We start from the raw sequence: 20,916 nt of genomic DNA on the forward strand, positions 1-20,916 counted from the left end.
TTCTCTGTGAAAACTTTCCATGTGACAAAGAAAAATTACTAATCAAAACTAATGCAATAACTTTATGTGACAGCTTATGTAGCATTCTGCATATATAGTTCTCCAGCTCTCTATAGGGGAGGATGTATATTCCTTGTACCCTTCAGGATAAAGATTAATGAGAGTAAGTAATCTTTAATATTCATTAAATATAGCTTTAATTTAGATTAAAATCATTATATATATACATACATATATGTATATATATATATATATATATAATGTTCTTATTCTGTAATGGTTCAAAAAAGTCTTCCCATTTTTTCTTTCTCTCATTTGTTTTTTTCTTGTGGCATAATAATATTGCATTATGTCAATAAAACACAATATATTGAGCCATTTTTCAATCAGTGGGCACTATTTTCATTCCAATTATTTTTGCTACCACTTACACACACACTTAAAACCCTTTGATATGACTATTTGAGGGAAGGGACAGCATATGGAAAGCACCTTTTTAGTCTTTGACCCCCTTAGTATATTTGTTCAGTATTGAGGTCATTGGATGAAGGGCTATTAATCTGTCTCATATAATTCTAAATTAATATTCAGAAAGTTTAGAACAACTCACAGCTCCACTAATGATATATTAATGTCTCTATCTTCCTAAAACCCCTCCAACACTCATTAATTAATATTTTATCATTCTTGCAAATTTTATGATTGTATGCTTATTTTTTAGGTTAAAATATACTTCTATTCTTGAGGATTCTGTGATTTTATTGATTGTTAACTTCCTCCATGAGTATATATTGAAGCATTTGGAAAAAAAAGAACATATTATCTTATGGTCGAAACTCTGTTGATGACTCCTTATAAACTACAATAATCGTTTGAGAATGAGGTTGATTTCATTGGCCTATACTTAAAAGCTTTCAAAATTGTTACATTTCAAAATCATATACTACTTTGAAATAACCTTCAAGAGTCCAGAGTCACCTTTATGTCATGAAGAAGCATTGTTGTGAGACTTAATTGAGTAGAAGTTTAATAAATAAATATATAAGCTTATAAGTCTTACTGGGGAGAAAGGAGTATCATGACCCTCCCACCATGACCAGTAAATCAGGAGGTTATAAGAAAAACTGTAGTCAATACTGCATATGGAAATGAGGGAAGCAGTGTTATTGGGAAGGAGCCACATATAAGTGAGGTTCGGAAGATGGATATAGTGAGAAAGAAAGGATTAAAATTAATGAATGTTTGTTCATTATGGAGAAAGCATTCAAAAGGGCACAGAAGGAGGCCTGTCTGAAGTGGGGCATTTGGATGAGAAGGTAGCTTTGAGAAGAGAGAGACGGTTAGAACACAGACCCTGGGGTTTGTACATAGGCATCTGGGGATTCAGCATCACAGGCATGAGGTGAGTAAAATGGGATAGGAATATACTAATTATTGAGTAGGGAGTCCAAAATTTACAATTGTTTTACATATGAAATAATTGTTTTAATGTATCAATCAAATGTTTTAAAGTTCATATGAGATTTCATTTTGATAAAATTTATGCAGCTGCATAGTTTTACAAACAAATTTATTCTTAGCTCAAGCAGAAACACATAAATATGTACATACACTTAGATCAAGTTTTAGATTATTTTCCTTAAGAAGACCTCATTTCCTAATTCACTGAGGAAAATAGAGGTTATTCACTGTGAGCTCCTTCTTCCAGCAATAATAAAGTCAATAGAAAGATCATTTGGGGAGGATGGCGACTATAATTGACATAGGATTTTTTCCATGAAATAATCACCACTTACAGAATATTCAGTTTCAGGATGTGTCAGGGTGATAAGAAGGATACAAGACCTAAAAAAAAAAACAAAAAAACAAAAAAACATGAGATGTAATTTATTTAATGTCCTTGATTTACAGATATTTCATCGATGCTTTGTCACATTTTCTAAATTGTTTAGCATTCCTTGATACTGATCCACATGTGCTAAAAGGTGTGGTATCTTTGCATGCACATTTTTGGAGTCCTCAAATTCATAATTAATCAGAGATCAGAGTAACTTCTCTGGTAAAAGAAGGAAGCTCAAGCAATGCATAAAAGGGGAGGAGAAAATAGGCGGAAATGTTTGAAGCAAAGAGTGGGATCTTCTTATTTACTTTACATTAGGGTATATGGGATGTTGAAGGAGGACTAGCCCCTCTGGTGTGAGGGCTTGCTGAGCCCTTTTCAGGGCTGCTCATCCACCTTTGCTGTCTACTTTTCACCCAACTCTCACCTGTGGCTCCAAGAAGCTGTAGCGTGCACCAAAGCCACACCCTGGTAAACTATCTTGGCGGAAAGGCTAAACTAGGTTGAGGATAATCAATGGGTATCAAACTCATTGGTGAGTGCAGGGGATCTCTACCCCAAGCATGTGAAGACTTACTGGGGTAGAATGGGTGGATGAGAACAATTTGTTCCAATGACCATGAAAGCAGCTGAAATAGGTGCTATGGAGTGCTTAGAGCCCATCTTGTGTTACTTCTTCTACAATTCTCCCAGGCAAAAGTGACCCCCCTCTCCTCTTCTTTCCTGCTCATTTTCATTTACCACACACATGCAGTTTTTAAAATACAGATTTGTGTGAGTGTGTGTGTGTGTGTGTGTGTGTATGTATGTGATCTTCCTTCCTAGATTAAATGTGCTTTCTGGGTAGGGAATATGTCTCATAGCAGGAAAAATGAAGGAATGAATGGGTGGCTGGATGGATGAACGAAAACAATATTAATCACTATGCCAAGTGCTGGGGATGCAAATCTAAGGTAGATATTGACATTAAAGAACTTATTCCAATAAAGGGAGACCACACCCATAGGGGAACAGTGATCATAGAGGGGTGTTTTGGTAGGAAATGTTACAAGGATGGTGAGTGAGGTCATGGAGACACATTCTATCCTATCCTATCCTTTAACTCTGTACATGGTAAGCACCCACGGATATTCATCCATCCATGCACACACACACATGTATGCTTAAAATTAATATAATCATAATAATAACAGCAATAATAACTCAATTTTATATGGGCTTTAACATTTAAGAACATTTTACATCTGTTACCTCATTTACTTTTCACAACTCTGTGATGTTGTTGGTATTATTATTCTTATTTCACTGATAAGTAAAACAAGCTAACCTTATGATGCCTTCTACAGGGTCTCAGAAATGGGAAGTTTCTGAGGTAAGTTTTAAGTGTAGGTCTTTTAGCCAACATTAGTGAAAAAAAAATCTTTATCCCCTATTTCACCTCTCCTTGAAAATAGAATTTATACCTTGTTTATCATGGCAGTTCCTATGAAGGGAATATGGCATGGAGAGGAGGTGATTTGTTTTTTGTTATTTTAAAAAATAATTCTAGCCTTAAAAGGGTCATATCTTATCTGTTAGTTTACAATCAATTTCATGATTTAATTATGTCATTTCCACACTTGCCATCTCGAGTGCTGTTTGACTTTCTTCTTAGTCATAGGATCATAAGAATATATCTTTAGGGCTAGGTGGAACTCAAAGGCCATCCAATCCAACCCCTTGTTCTATAACTGAGAAATCTAAGGCCTGGAGTGGTAAAATGATTACCTCAAGGTGACATAGGTAGTAAGTGGGCACAAGTGGAGTTTTAAATTGGTCCTATTGTGCCATATTATATTGCAACTTGGCATAAAGTTTATTTCTATTCTAATTATTAATACTACCAGATCTCATCTCTATAGCACTTCAAGGTTTATAATGTACTTTCCACAAGCTACCTCAATTGATCATCAGAGCCACACTCTGAGGGAAATGCTATTATTGGTCTCATTTTGAGGATTGGAACGGTTAAGGAAATTTTGTAGACATAGCTAGTAAGTGTCAGAGGCAGTAATTGAACACAGATCTCCCTTATTGCAAGTCTAATGCGATGTTCACTCAATATGAACTTTTGACCCTTTCATTTCTTGATTCATAAACATACACCACAACAGTTTATCATCCTTTCATGTTTGCATTGAAGTTTTCCAAGTATTAAAGCATATGGTAACTTAATTTGGAAAATTTAATAAACTTCTTGGTATAACCTCTCTATTTATTTATTTTCTGCAATGGATATTGGTATTTACAATTCTTTTTATGATGGTCTCCTTGCTTACTCTAGGAGCTTTTACCTTTTTTGTGTCATGGATTCCTTTGGCATTTTCTCAGAATCATGTTTTTCATTGCATAAATAAAATGTATAAATTTACAAAAGAAACTAATTATATCAGAATGCTAAATAGCCACAAATTTTTGATATATGAATCTATCTAGTAGTGAGTTTAATTAGTATAATGATGATATACTTAATAAGCATAAATATATATTTAGAGATATCTGTAATAACTGTAATGTGATATGAAAACATCTGTGAATTTTATTGGTGATCAAGTCACAGATCTTGTGGTTTGTCTCCTAATTCATATTTAAAGGATTAGTGAAAATGAATATATATTTTTTCCAATCCTAGTTCATGGACCCTCTGGACCCTCAGGTTAAGAATTCCTAAATTAGACTTTTCCTTAAGTCTGCAAGGTAAGATAACTAATTGCCCAAAGAAATGATGCTTCCTTTTACCTTGAAACTTATGATGAAACTAAAGCAGTCATACCTTTATCTCTCTCTCTAAGGACAACCTGTCAGTCATCCCTCCATTTAGTTACAGAATCTTTAAGTTTTCTGGTTTGATTTATAGTGAGAATGTCAACATAGATATGGTTGGGTTCATCTGACTTTCTGTTAACTCATTAGTGATCATACGAACTACATTGCATGTTAAGATTAATTATAATAAATGTTCTTCAAACTGCTTGAGTCTTAGAAGTTTCTGTTCTTCCCCCATGCCCTGTCATTATTCCACCATCTCAGTAGAAGTAGGAGACTACAAAATACTGAGAACTGTGAATAAAAAAATACTTTGTGATTTCATATATTTTTGAATTTTGAAAAATAATTTGATAGCCCTTGTTCACATGATATACCTCTCCATCCATTTATTAATAAGTCTTTAGTTGGCAGTCAGTTTACTATTAGGTCTGTAGTCAAAATTTTTTCAGGTAAGTAAGATTTACAGGAGCTTGTACTCCACAGGTAGAGTCAGAGCCATGATGCAGATTCCATTATTGATGTAGTTGTCATTTGGAAAGTACCTGTCTGTGAGTATAATCCTCTGGTTATAGTAAAGTTCAGGTGAAAATATTGTAGAAGAAGAATGGATAAGGATGGGGAGGAGGTATTATATGCGATTATGATATTTCTATTCCTTCTTTTAAAAACAAGTTTTCCAAGCAGCTAAGTGCTACAAGGGATAGAGCACTGGCCCTGGAGTAAGGAGGACCTGAGTTCAAATGTGACCTCAGACACTTACTAGTTCTGTGATCCTGGGCAAGTCACTTAACCCCAATTGACAAAATGAACAAACAAACAAGTAAAACATCAACAACAACAACAACAAAAAACAAACAAGATTTCAACCCTCCAAAATGTGAACTCTATTTGTAAAGACATGAACTAATGTCAAAATAATAATTGTTTCATGATTTTCTGGAGATGCTGAAGTGATAGAAAACAATCACCAAAATGAGAAGGTAAAAAGAATGCAGAATTCCAATCTGTCAACATTTAAGCTTTCCACTGAATTTCATTCTATAGTACTACCGGAAATAACATAACATGGGGAAAAGTGCTGGATTTGCAGTCAGAGGATTTAGTTTTACATCTTGATTCTGCTTCCTACATTTATGTGACCTTGCACAAAAAATTGGCCATTCTGGGCCTTGTCTAGAAATCTAATGGAGGTGATGATGGAGCCTTTTGGTAGCCTAGTAAAGTCTATGGGCCATTAAAAGAAAACATTTTAAATGCATAAAATAAAATATAAAGGGTTACAAAGGAAACCAATTATGTTAAAATACAGCTATCAAAATTTATGTAAAAAAATGTTTCCAGACTCTAGGTTAAAATTTCCTGTTCTAAATCTGTGGTAATATTGATGATCAACTGAGTTCTAAGAAGAGACAGGGTGCTTGGAACTTAGTACCCTGGACAGAGCTTTGTCTTCTTTGGTAATCAAACTCTCTCTTTCCCTGGGGACCTCATTAACAAAGGTGAAACCTCTAAGGACTTGCCCTAATAAAACCAAATAACTGATTAATGGTTTCTGTACTTGGAGCTGGGAGGTGAGCCAAAGCAGTAATCTTTCAAGACATAGCTATATTCTCAGTCCAAAAGGGGAGAAACATGGAACCAGTGGTTTTTGGCTCCATGAAGAAGTAGAAAATAAAGGCAATTCCTCCTATAGAAACATCTAGCTTATAAATATATTTTTTTTGCCTCTGCCCTTCTGCCTTAGAGCCCCACCCCTCCCCTACCTCCACATACAATGTTTCTTTAAATGGAGTGGTTGGAAAAGAAAACCTTAAAGCTTTAGGTAGTATTTGGCTTGAGAAGAAGTGAGGTTTAGTGAAAATTTTATTAGTTTTAGAGTAAGGAAAGACTTCAGTCCAAATCTAACCCCTAACATTTAGTGCCTTTGTGATGCTAGGTCAGTCATTTAACTTCTCTGATGTTCAGTTTTCTCATCTGTAAAATGGGAATAATAATGGGAGTTATTACTAAATGGGATTAATAACCCAAAGATGGTGGGGCAGGGATTTATAAATCTTAATATGCTATAGAAATATATTACTAGAGGTTCAGAAGTGGAGGAAGGGGAAAAAAAAACTATTAAAAAAACCCTTGTGGAAGTTGACCCCAAAGACTGATTTCCTGATGAGTTAGCCCACCTACATAACTCTCCACCATCCTTGGGATGAACTCAGTTCTCACTTCTGCCTTATAAAATCATTCTATTCCTTAAAAACAAAACAAAACAAAACTCAAGCACAATGTTTCATGTGAAGCCTTTTTTGATCCTATCAATTTCTAGTGCCCTCCAAACTACTTTGTATTTAAAAACTTCATATTTATTATATTCGTTTTTATTGTCTATACTCTTACGTGTTATCATCTCCCCTATTATTTCTCCCTCCTTAAAAAAGAGGGTTAGTTTCATTTATTGTATGTCCATCTTTAATATCCTACCACAGTGCCTGGCACATGGTCATTGAACAATTGATAGATAACAATATCTTCCTCTGATTTGCCAAAATGTCTCAATTCTCATGTATTAAAATGCCTAAAGTTCTACTAATGCAAGATATATTTGGGTAAATGGCATTAAAAAACAGAAATAACTTTCAGATTGTAAAGGGGCTATTGATCATTCACACATTATTTTGAGGTACTATTACGCCTCAATAAGGCAGCTGAATTTCTCTTCAAACCTAGCTGATGTCAGCAAAACTGATGGAAAATTTTTAATTTGGAGGGCAGATGTAGGTAATTTGGCAGCATGGAATGATCTAGGTTATGGTAAGGAATTTCATTATAAGGCTTAGGGCAACATGATGACATTTTAGGAGATAAAGAGAGGGCCACAACAAAATGACTAAGGGTTACAGAAATAGAGTTGTGGGAATTCCAAAAGGAAAAAAAAATCTGATTAAAAATTTTCATCTAGAAAAGAGAAGGAAAAATCTCTTCCTCCTTTACTTTTACATTCCTATTTTCCTTAGTCCTCCTCAATCTCATCCCTTTGCTTCTCCTGGGACCTGACATTTAGGCTAGCGTGATAGTACACTTAATTCTATAGTCTCAACTATATAAATAAGCAGATAAACAGAAAGAAAAATGAAACCAAACAATCATAAACATTTAATAAGCAACTACTATGTGCCAGGCACTGTGCTAAGCCCTGGGTATACAAAAAGAAGCACATAAAATGCCTTTTTACATGTAAAATTTATTTTGACACTCATTCTAAAAAGTACTGAGTTCCAAGTTCTCTCTCCTTCCTCCTTGAGAAAGCAAGAAATTTAATATCGATTATATACATAAGATCATACAAAACATATTTCCAGGTTGCTGTTAAAAAGGAAAAAAAAATCCTCAAGAAAAATAAAGAACATAAAAGTATGTTTCAATCTGAATTCAGATTTCATCAGTTCTCTCTCTGAAGGCAAATAACATTTTTGACTAAGAGTCCTTTGAAATTGTCTTGGATCATTCTCTTGGCCAGAGTAGCTAAGTCTTTCACAGTTGATGATACTTAAAATATTTCTGTTACTGTTCACAATGTTTTCCTGGTTCTACTCACTTCACTTTGCAAGAATTAATGTAAGTTTTCCCAGGATTTTTTTTAATCATCCTGCTCATCATTTCTTATAGCAAAATAGTATTCTATTACTTTCATATACAATAACTTGTTCAGCCATTCCCCAGCTGATGGGCATCTCCTCAATGTCCAATTCTTTGCCAACACAAAAAGTGATGCTCTAAATATTTTTAGAAATAAGTCCTTTTCCATTTTCTTTGATTTCTCTGGAATATAGGTTTAGTAGCGACATTATCATGTCGACGGGTATAAATAGTTTTTGTAGCCTTGTGGGCATAATTCTACATTGTTCTTATGAATCCTTGGATGAGTTCACAACTTTAACAACAGTGAATTAGTGTCCCAGTTTTCCCACATCACCTGCAACATTTGTCATTTTCCTTTTCTGTCACATTAGTCAATATGGTAGGTATGAGGTGGTATTTCAGAGTTGTTTTAATTCACTTTACTCACTAGTGAGCTAGAGAATTTATTCATGTGACTATAATTAGCTTTAATTTCTTCTTCTGAAAACAGCCTGTTCATATCATTTGATCCTTTATCAACTGGAGAATGGTTCTTATTTTGCTAAATTTGGTTCAGTTTCCTATATATTTGAGAAATGAGGCTTTATCAAAGAAACATGATACTTTTCCTTCTAATTTTGGCTGCATTTTTGTTTCTACAAAATCCTTTTTAATTTCATGTAATCAAAATTGTTAATGTTACTGTAATCCCCCCTATCTCTTGTTTGGCCATAAAGTCTTCTATTACCTGTACATTTGAGAAGTATATTTTTCCATAATCCTCTAATTTATTTTTGATATCAACATTTTGTCTAAATCATTTATCCATTTTGACCTTATCTTGGTACTATGCTTAGTTTCTGCCAAAATGATTTCTGGTTTTCCCAGCAATTTTTGTCAAATATTGAGTTCTTAGCCTCAAAGACTGAATCTTTGAGTTTATCAAACACTACATTTACTATGGTGATTTATTACTGTGTATTGTATACCTAATCTATTTCACTAATCCACCATTCTATTTCTTAGCCAATTCTAGATTGCTCTGATGATTCCCACTTTGTAACATAGCTTGAAATCTGAAACTGTTAGGCTGCCTTCCTTAACATTTTTTTAAATTAATTCTCTTGATATTCTCTACATTATGTTCTTTCAGATCAATTTTGTTACTATATTTTCTTGTTCTATATAATAAATCTTTGGTAGTTTGATTGGTATGGCACTGAATAAGTAAATTAAGTTAGGTAGGATAGTAATTTTTATTATTTTGGCTCAGCCTACCCATGAGCAATTAATATTGATGACTAATTCAATTTATTTTTATGAGATACGGTTAAGTATCCTATGTCCTCTGTAAATCTGGACAGTTTATATTTTTGCAAATACTCATTCATTTCATTTGGTTTGGAAGTTTTCCTGGCATATAGTTGGGCAAAATAACTTGTAATAATTGTTTTAGTTTCATTTTCATTGGTGGTGTTTCACCTTTATAATGCTAATAATTTGGTTTTCTTTTCTTAAATCCAATTAAGCAATGGTTTATATATTTTATTGTATTTTTTCAGAAAAATACCTTCCAGTTTTATTTATTAATTCAATGTTTTTATTTTATTCCTTTCAATTTTATTAATCTCTCCTTTTATTTTCAGGATTTCAATTTTGGTGTTTAGCTGGAAATTTTTAATTTGTTCTTTTTTATTTTTTAGTTGCATGCCCAATTCATTATTTGTTTTTCTCTTTTTTATTCACATGAACATTTAGAAATACAAATTTCCTCATAAGCACTACTTTAGCTTCATCTCACAAATTTTGGAATGTGGTATCATTGTTGTCATTCTCTTTAATGAAATTACCAATTGTTTCTATGATTTGTTCTTTGACCCAATTATTTTTGGATTAGATAATTTAATTTCCAATTAAATTTTAATCTATACTTCAATGACATTTTATTAAATATTATTATATTATGATATGAAAAGAGTACATTTAATATTTCTTTTCTGCATTTGATTGTGAGGCTTTTATGTCCTAATATATGACCAATTTTTGTGAAGGTGCCATGTACAGAGGAGAAAAAGGTATACTCCTTTCCATTACTATTCAGATTTCTACAGATGTTTATTATATCTAACTTTTCTAAGATTCTATTCATCTCCTTGACTTCTTTTTTATTTATGGTTAGATTTAACCAGCTCTGAAAGGGGAAAGTTGAAGTCTCCCACTAGTATAGTTTTATTGTCTATTTCCTTCTGCAATTCATTTAACTTTTCCTTTAAGAATTTGGATGCTGTGCCATTTGGTACATACATATCTAGTATTGATATTACTTCATTGTCTATGATTCCTTTTTTTCAAGATGCAGTTTTCCTGCTTATCTATTTTAATTAGGTTTATTTTCCCCCTTTTACTTTGCCTGAGATCATGATTGCTACCCTTGCCTTTTTTTTTTTACTTCAGTTGAAGCATAACAGATTCTGCTCCAGCTCCCCCCCTTTTTTTTAACCCCATGTGTGTCTCTCTGGTTCAACTCTGTTTATAATAATGTACATATTGTTGGATTCTGTATTCTGATCCATGGAGCTATTCATTTCTGTTTTATTGTTAAGTCCATCCCATTCACATTCACAGTTACAATGAATAACTATGCATTTTCCTCTGTCACATTTTCTGTTTATTTCTCTCTCTCTCTTTATCCTGTCATTCCTCAAAAGTCTGTCTTGCTTCTAGCCACTGACTCTCCCTATCTACCCTCCCCTTTATATTCCTCTTCTAATATTTCTTACATTCTTTTCCTCCTAGCTTCCTTTTGGGGAAGAAATATTTCTATGCCCAACTCTGTGCATGTATGTATATAAGTATATGTATATGTCTATATCTATCTATCTATATATCTATCTGTCTGTCTGTCTGTCTGTCTACATTATTCCCTCTTTAAACCAATTCTAGTGAATGAGATTCAAATGTTGTGTGTCCTCCCCCCCCCAATTTTCCCCTTCACTGTAAAAGCTATTTCTCACTTTCCTCTTTTATGTGAAATAATTTTCCCTATTCTTCTCCCTTTCCCTTTATCCCAAGGCATCCCTCTTTCTTGAATATCCATTTTTATATTATTCCAACACAATCAGCTCTGTCTCATATCCTCTTTCTATGTAGAATCCTTCTAACTAGCCTAGCGATAACATTCTTAGAAGATACAGTTGTCATCTTCCCATGTGGAAAGGTAAACAACCTAACCTTATGAAGTCCCTTATTATTTCTCTTTCAAGTTTACCTTTCTATGTTTCTCTTGAGTATTGTTTTTGAAAGTCAGATTTTTTATTCAGCTCTGGTCTTTTCATCAGGAATACTTGAAAGTCCTCTTTTCATTAAATATCACTTATTTTCCATTGAAAGATTATACTCAGTTTAGCTGGGTAGGTTATTCTTGGTTTCAATCCTAGCTCTTTTGCCTTCTGGAATATCATATTCCAATCTGTCCAATTTAATGTGATAGCTGTTAAATATAATGTGATCCTGACTGTGATTCCATGTTGTTTGAATGGTTGCTTTCTGGCTGATAGAAGCATTTTCCTCTTTGACTTAGGAACTCTGGAATTTGGCTAAAATATTCCTGAGAGTTTTCATTTGGGTATCTCTCTCAGATGGTGATTGGTGGATTCTTTCCATTTCTATTTTGCCCTCTGCTTCTAGGATATTGAGGCAGTTTTCCTTGATATTTTCTTCAAATATGATGTCTAGGCTCTTTCTTTGATCATGGCTTTAATGTAATCCAATAATTCTTAATTTAACTCTCTGCAATCTATTTTCCAGATTTTTCTGAGATATTTCACATTTTCTTCTATTTTTTTCATTATTTTGATTTTATTATTGCTTGATGTCTCATGGATTCATTAGTTTCTACTTGCCCAGTTCTAATTTTTAAGGATGTTTTCTCTTCAGTGAGTTTTTGTATTTGTCCACTTGTGCTTTTTAAGGAGTCCTTTTCATCAGTGAAATTTTGTCCATCTTTTTTCAATTTGGCCTATTCTATTTTTAAGGTGTTTTTTTTTTAGTATTTTTTGTACCTCTTTTGCCAAACTATTGTTTCCCCCCCATAATTTTCTTCCTTGGCTTTCATTTCTTTGCCTTTTTTCCTTGTATTTATTGTATTTGAGTTTCAAAATACTTTTTAACCTCTTTTAGGAATTATTGTTGGGTTTGTCAAGTTTATATCTTTTTTTTTTTTTTGGCTAGTCAATGGGGTTAAGTGACTTGCCCAGGGTCTAGTTAAATGTTAAGTATCTGAGGCCTAATTTGAACTCAGACCCTCCTGACACAATATAAGAATGGACACTCTTTGAGGCTTTGCTTGTAGCTGTTTTGACTTCATTGTCTTCTTCTGAGTCTGTGTCTTGATCTTCCCTGTTATTACAGTAGTTTGTTATGGTCAGGCTCATTTTTGTTGTTTGCTCATTTTTCCTTTCTTGATTTGTAATTTTATGTTAATGATGAGCTCTGTTCCTGGCATGTATGAGGGAAGAGGTATTCTGTCTCAAGTTTCAGGGTTTTTCACACTGTTGTTTTCAGAGCTAGTTCTGGGGGTTTGAAAGATTTCAGTGTTCCTAAGGTGGGGTGATCCATTTTGACTTGGACTCCTGAAGTTGCTGCTGCATCTGTCACCACCACTTAATCACTACCACTTAGTCCCACCACTGGTGGACTCCAGGCCAGTCTCACCACTCTCACCCACCCCCATCATGAAAATGTCTCACTCTTACTTTTTTTTGGCTCTGCTGCTCCAGAATTCTATGTGAGGCATTATTTTAAAATTGTTGAAGGAGAATGTTGGGTCAGCTCAACTAATGTTTCCTTGACTCTGCTATCTTGGCTCCAACCCCTGAAGTGTGCACTAAGACTTAATGGCTTAAAAATACACTAAGATACCCAGTAGTTGAATAATTCAATGAATCTTTGATCTCAATGATTTGGGTGCTCTCTTCAAAGATAAAAATCTTACCCTATGTATGCTTCTTATCCAGCGTGACTCTAGTCCATGTCTTCTCATAAGTAATGCACAGGGAGTTCTCAATGTGCACTAGGAGTCTTTCTAGACTCATTGTGAATATCTAGGTACCAGTGCAGAATGGGTATCCATAACCTGTCTCTCACTCCTGCTATCTAATGGGTTAAATAACCTTTTATACATTTGGATGGAAACCAAAAGACCATCATTTCTGTGTCATAAGACATTCTGAATGTCAAATAATTCACTTACAAATCAACTTTTGAAACACCATCTATTCATAAATTAAGTACTTCAATAAAACTGCAGCTAATAATAGAACTATATTAAAGTGTATTTTTAAATGACTTATGATTTCATTAGAGTGTGGGATGGTACAGATAAAGATTCTGCCAATGCAGATCAGCACCTTATCTGTAATTCATAGCCTTGGTGAATTGTGTCATTGAAAGATCAAGTGATTTCTGCAATTTTGGACAGTTAGAGGGCCCATTTGAACTCAGGCCTTCCTAGTTTCTGGCCATGCTCTTTTAACTATGTGAAATAGTTCCTTGAGCATTGTCAATGTTAAATACCAATTGGTTACAGTGTGGTTAGTAGGGTAAAAGGAAACACCAGTACCTAAGAGATAATATCCTTTAAATCTTGTGCTTACATATACTGTCCCCTCACCAAAGCACTATCTTATAGTATGCTGAATTAAATGTTTGCAATCTCATATCTAAATAAATCTTGATTAAATATATTAAAGCAACAAAGATATTCTATAATTGCCAAATTCTCTGTCATTGATCTCAATTATCCATGCTATAGGAACAGTTTTATTGAATATGAGTATAACGAAATGAGGCACTGCTGTTTGCAAAAATCTGAATTTCAGACCCAGTCTAAGAGAGTTTGTTGTTTATTTGTTTTTTGTCATATCTGACTCTTCATGACCCCATTTGGGGTTTTCTTGGCAGAGATACTAGAGTAGTTTGCTATTCCCTTCTTCAGCTCATTTTGTAGATCAAGAAACTGAGGCAAAGAGGGTTAAGTGACTTGACCAGAGTCATAGAGCTAGAAAAAGTCTGAGGCCAGATTTGAACTCAGGTCTTCTTGACTTTAGTCTTGGTGAACTATCACTGTACCATTTAGCTGCCCATAAGTTTTGTTATTATTCAGTCATTTCAGTTGTTTTCAATTCTTCCTAATCCCATCTGGGGTTCTCTTGTCAAAAATATTGGAGTGATTTAACCATTTCCTTCTCCAGCTTATTTTACATATGGGAAAACTGAGGCAAACAAGGTTAAGTGACTTTGCTAGGGTCACACAGTAACTGTCTGAGGCCAAATTTGAGCTCAAGTCTTTCTAACTTTAGACACGGACCTCTATCTACTGTACCACTTAGCTGCCTGATAACTGAACTAGAATTTCATGAGTGAAACAAAAACCATTATCAAAATCCTCCTCTGATACCTTTTTAATCATATCAAGATCAGCTTAGGATTTTTGTGGGCATAGGACTACTTGAGGATCATGTATCTAGACTTAGAGATAGTTATAATCTATGTGGATAGTGAAAGTAACTTCAGTACTTCAGATCATGGGTTTTTGGAAGTGTTTAAGTAAGAATGCATCCCATATAAAATGAGTCTATAGTTGATTTGTTTGTGCTATTTCATTGGAATGGAATCTTAATTGCCATGAACCTCACTATTATTATATTTCATGACCCTTGATTTATAATTCATATAAATTTCTTTCATAAATGAAAAATCTAGCACACATGCTTATTGGAGACATAACTTTACACTAAATAAAATGGAACATATCCATACCTATAAAACAAGACTACAAAGAAAAAAGGATTTGAAAGAAATTTTGAGAGGATTACTTACAGGCAAATCAGCATTTAATAATCAAAATACCTTCATTAAGTATAAGAACAAGAATTAGGTACCTAGGATTTGAAAGGATTAACATTTCTAGAAGAGTCTTTACCTCTATAATTAAACTAAGGCAAGTATTAGCCTCAAGACTTCCATAAAAAAGAATGACCACACTTTATAATATAAAGCCCCTGGTTGAAGGCAATAAAGGTAAAATATAATGGGGTTTTTAATTTAATATTTAAAAATGGGTCTGATGTTCTCATGGAATTTTTTAATGATAAAGAATAGTTATCAAATAATGGAGAATTCAATCAAACAAAATTAGCTAGAATCTGGAGATAGCTATTTACCATGGTGGTGATATGTTTTTTTTTTAAAGGCAATTGGGGTTAAGTCACTTGCCCAGGGTCACACAGCTAGTAAATGTCAAGTGTTTGGTCTGAGGCTGGATTTGAACTCAGATCCTCCTGACTTCAGGGCCAGTGCTCTATCCACTGCACCATCTAGTTGCCCCACCATGGTGGTGATATGGTCAGCTTTATAAACATTCAAACACTTGGACATGATGTGGAGAGAAATCTAATCTGCCCCAACCCTTGTTGGGGGTTGCTTAGGCTTAAAAGAAGCTCCACTTAACCACTAATGTTACAGACAGTGTTGAACCCATTAGAACCAGCAACAGGATCCCACCCCTTGCTGACTATTATTTTGGCCCCCAAGAATATTGACAACATAGAGCCTTTTATTTTGGGGAGCTATTGCTTAGATAAGAGTTAGGAATTACAAGAGTTGGCTGATTAAGAAATTATATTCCTGAAGCATGTCTGGTGGTCCAACTCTCCTTTCCAATTTCAATTCGTCTATAATTTATTAAGTGTCTACTATGTGCCAGTCACCATTTTAGGTGCTGGAGATACAAAGAAAAAAAATGACATAGTCTTTGACATTTTGAGTTCTGTCATCTTGGTTTAGACTAATCACAATTGCTGAAATGTTGACTGTCCAAGGATAATTTCTTCTGTGTGTACTTGAACTTGCCCCCCCCCCTTGTATAGGTCTCTTAAGCTTTATATTCCTTTGAGTTTAGAGGGAATTACAGACTGCTCCTGGATAAATTGAGTCACTGATGGGGTGAACTAGCATGAAAGATGGCTGATAGATTGGTCATTTCTGGACTAGATTGGTCATTTCTGGACTTCTGCCTGAGATCCAATAGATGCAACCTGTGCTTATTTGTATGGATTGGGTTAGTAACTGTCACACAAGAATTACACTCCTACTTCAGAAACCTACAATATCATTCCCTTATAGAAACTTTTAGGGTACTTTGAACAGAATGGTTAACATTAACTTCAATTTAAAATGTCATAATAGCTACAAAAACAAAAAAGAACTTTTAAGTAGTTGTAGTATTATTAAAAAATGAAGGTATTATTAAATTTTAATATTAAATTTTTTTATTATTAAATTTTTGTTATAATTAAAATAGCAAGAGAGATGAATATTCTGAGGCTCTGTGTTGGTTGCTTACTAGAACATCAGGGAAACCCAGTAGTGTACTCAGTAAGTATTCACTGGGCTGCTAAGTGGTACAATGCATAGAGTGTTGGACTGAGTGACCCTGACCAAGTCTTTTCATCTCTTAGTCTCATTTTCTTCATCTGTAAAGTGGTATAATGATAGTACCTACTTCTCGGGGTTGTTAGGATAAAATAAGATATTTGCAAATCATTTTACAAGTTTTAAATCACTATATAAATGCCATCAATGATGATGATGATGATGATGAATTAAAGGTTAAATTATATTCACCAAATCTGAGTTAGAAGGGACCTCAGAGGCCAACTAGTATAATCTATATCTGAAATTGAACATTCGCTATCACATCCTTGACAGCCTCTGACTGAATATCTCAAGTAAAGGGGAACTCAATACCTATGAAGACTGTCCATTCTTCATTTGCACAGTTCTAATACTTGGAATCTTTTCCCATAAAACCTACATTTGCCTCTTTGTAACTTCCATCTGTCTCTCCAATTTTTGCCCTCTTGGCTTAAGAGAAACAGATTTAATCCTTATTACACAATGAGACACCTTCTGGTAGTTGAAGATAAATACCATACCCACTAACACTTTCTCTTCTTCAGATTAAATAGCTCTAATTCTTTTAAGTAATTTTATGGTGTGAAGTCAGGTAGTACAGCATAATAAAAAAAAAAGTATGCTGGAATTGAAGTCAGGAGTCCTTGTTTAGAATCCCAGCTCTGGAATTCACTACTTTGTGACCTTGGGAATGACACAATCTCTCTGGGCCTCAATTTACAAATATGTAAAATGAAGAGTTTGGATTTGATGACCTATAAGTCCTTTCTTGCTCTCAACCTATGATCCTATGAATTTGAAACCCTTCTCAACCCTTATTATCCTCTTCCCCCTAAAACTAATTCTTATCAATGTTCTTCCTAATATGTGGTAACCAGATGTAATGAAAACCCTTGAGATGATGTCTGACCAGGACAGAGTACAGTAGCACTGGGGTGTGTGGGGTGTTCAAAAGAAATAACACCTATGGTGTGAGGACTTATCAAGCCCTTTTCAGGTCTGCTTATCCATCTTTGGTATCTGCCTGCTTTGCTCAACTCTTATATTTGGCTCCAAAAAGTCGTAGCATGTGCAGTGGCCATACCCTCTAGTAAACAATTTCAGCAGACAGGCTAAACCAGGTTGAGGTTATCTCACACGTGTTGGTGAATTAAGGAGATGTCTACCCCAAGTATGTGAAGACTTTCCCTGGTGGAGTGGGTGGATGAGAACAATTTGGTCCAATGGCCATGAAGGTAACTGAATCAGGAGCTGTGGAGGACTTAGAACTTAGTCAGATGTTGAAGATGCCAAAGTTATCCACTGTATTTCAGGCCATTGCTAGCCATTGGACTTTGATGACTCAGGAAAAGAGAGTGAGGTTGATGACTGCAATTCTTCACAGTCGCAGAGTTAAATCCAATTCAGGTGCAATTCAATACTTCCCTTGTGATGTCATTGGTCCTTTTTGGAAAAGGACAAACAACAACAGTAGCATTACTGAATCTTGATCTTTGAACATCATGCCTCTTTTCCTGCAGCCTAGAGTTTCCAATCCCACTAGGGTTAACTTTCCCTATTGAATTTTAAGTATTGGGACCTTAATTTTGCTTTACACGTGCTCAGTTTTGATAAGACTTTTGGTGCTAATTTGGTCTTTTAGTCACAATTACACAGAACAAAGCAGAGTACAACTATGCAACACCATCCCATAGACATACACTCAAAGAAAGGCACCATGTATTATATGAGGTCTGTCAGATAGGCAATTACTTAGTTTCTGTTTATACGAGACCAAATGCCTGGATGAAAAGGGGAAAAGTTATTCTATCACCTGGCTGTTGCAAAATATCCAGATGTTTGCTGTCATGTAAACAACTGAGAGATATGCTTTATAACTAGGTTTATTGTGTGTAATAAGTAAAGGGAATACAATGTTTAAAATTTAGTAATTTAGTTTGAAAACCTTTAACCACAACTATTTAGACAAAATTTTAACTCTTTTTAAAATTTCAAGTTTACACACTATATGAAAAAGTCAACAATTTTCTAATGTGATTTAAAAAAATTAAATGTAAAAACATGTTTATTGTATATCTGCTATTAGATTTAATGGGAAACAAAGCTGGACAAAGCTAGATAAGGATATGAAATAAGTACAATAGTGTTATTTAAGCAGAGGTGACATATAAAGGTAATTGAAAGAAGGCTACACACACACACATATGTATATACACACGGGTATAATTATATATACATGCATATACATATATATATATATATGAGTGATATAAAAGCAAGACATAAATACAAATGTTAGTGGAAAATAAGCAAAAGTTATGGAGGCTCACCAGTGGTAAAGACCAAGAACCAAAAGACAAATATGAGAAACCAGTAAAGGAAAAAATATACATAGAAAAATGAAATTATTTTGGCATGATTCCAAACATCATAATATTTTTGTCCCACTCACCCTTTTAGTAAAATGTTTCTGAGGCACTTGAACTCCCTGGATCTCTACTTCCTTATCTACAAAATGGGGATGGTAATGTTTGCAACACCTTCCTGACACGTAAAGTGTTTTGTAAATAAACTAATGAACAAAAAGTGGTCTTCTCCTCTTCCAAGTGTGGAAGTGCTCATTTCCTCCATCACTGGCTCTGAATTTCTAAGTTCCACAAAATAGCTACTACAGTTAGGAATATCCATCTCATGACCACTGTTTTGTCATCTTTCAGGGCTAGAAACACAAAGAGGATAGGAAGAGGTATCTAGGAGTTTTCAATCTAATCTCAGGATCATTTAATCAATCATACTCTTCTTGCCCTGTGTATAACTGAAAAAGGTTCTGAGAAACCCCCTCCATCCCATTAGGAGTTCAAGGTGGAAATCACAGTGTCCTAATTCACTCAAAAGAGGAGAAGAGAGAGCAAGATGGAGACACGGAGACTTGAATAAACGAATGAATGATGGGAAAAACAGTTAAATGAGTATATGTGTATATATATATATATATTTATATATGTATAATAACGTACATACACACATTGCATTCTAAACCTTAAAATACCATATAAATGCTATTATTTGTCAAATATGTTGTACCTAGTGCTCACTGTACTTCATTTTCCAAGCTTTTGCTATAAGGAGATTTGATCAAGGTTTCTTCAAGCTCTAAATCCATGATCCTATGAACATGGAATGTCCATAGGAGGATAATCAGAAAATGGTACACCTCAAGATCAAGTCCTATAAGGACTGTTTGAAAGAATTATAATGTTTCTCTAGTACCTGAGACACCACCCTCAATGATGTAATATTTCCAGGATAGCTATCCCAGGTATAAAGTATGCTTCAGGTCCATATACACTCCAAACCACAATTTATAAATCCCCATTGTTGTGTTTGTTTTTCCTCTAATCAGAGGAAGTTATTAGTTCAAAACAATGGCATTTAATTACACAGTATTGTAAGAAAGGTAGCTATAGAAATTATTCCCCCTACTCAAGTCTCTTAAACCTGTGGCAAGCTTTCCTGAAAAAATCACATGGTATCTACAGGAAGAATGAACAAACTAATAAGAATTTCGCTTGAGGACCATACACATAGTGAACACAGATGGCCTAGTACAGGGGTGGGGAACCTGAGGCCTTGAGGTCACATGTGGCCCTCTAGGTCCAAAGTGCCTTTGACTGAATCCAAACTGCACAGAACAAATCCCCTTAATAAAAGAATTTGTTCTGTAAAACTTGGACTCAGTTAAGAGGCCACACACAAGGACATAGAAAGCCACATGTGGCCTTCAGGCCACAGGTTCACCACCCCTGGACTAGTAGCCCTGATGTTTTCTAGTTGTGCCATCATATAGATTTCATTTGGCTTGCTGCCCATTAGGTATAGTACCTCTGCTAAGGGTGATGCTCCTGTAGTTACTACTAGTGACTTGCTGGGTGAATAGTCCAAGATATGAAATGTTTCACTGGTCTCAAATGACTTTATATCTGGGTATGTTGTCTCCCTTACATTGTTCCATACTATCAGCTTCTGGTCTTCATTTCTTATGAGATTCCTGCTGACCATCTTAGCTTTATTTAGCTTGGGTGATATGGCTAGAAGACTTATCTCTAATAAAGACATGCTGGATTCTCTTTAATCATAGTTACCATGTTGTTGAGTTATCTTTAGCCATTCACAATGTCCTC

The 20,916-nt window shown here is 34.6% G+C and overlaps 1 pseudogene; it reads left to right on the top strand.

Moving 5' to 3' along the window:
- The first annotated feature begins 1,397 nt into the window (after window positions 1-1,397).
- LOC114028258 overlaps window positions 1,398-20,916 on the top strand; it is a 104,377-nt pseudogene continuing 84,858 nt past the window's right edge.

Source organism: Vombatus ursinus, unplaced genomic scaffold, assembly GCF_900497805.2.
Source record: "Vombatus ursinus unplaced genomic scaffold, bare-nosed wombat genome assembly UNPS02014874.1, whole genome shotgun sequence".
Taxonomy (NCBI): domain Eukaryota; kingdom Metazoa; phylum Chordata; class Mammalia; order Diprotodontia; family Vombatidae; genus Vombatus; species Vombatus ursinus.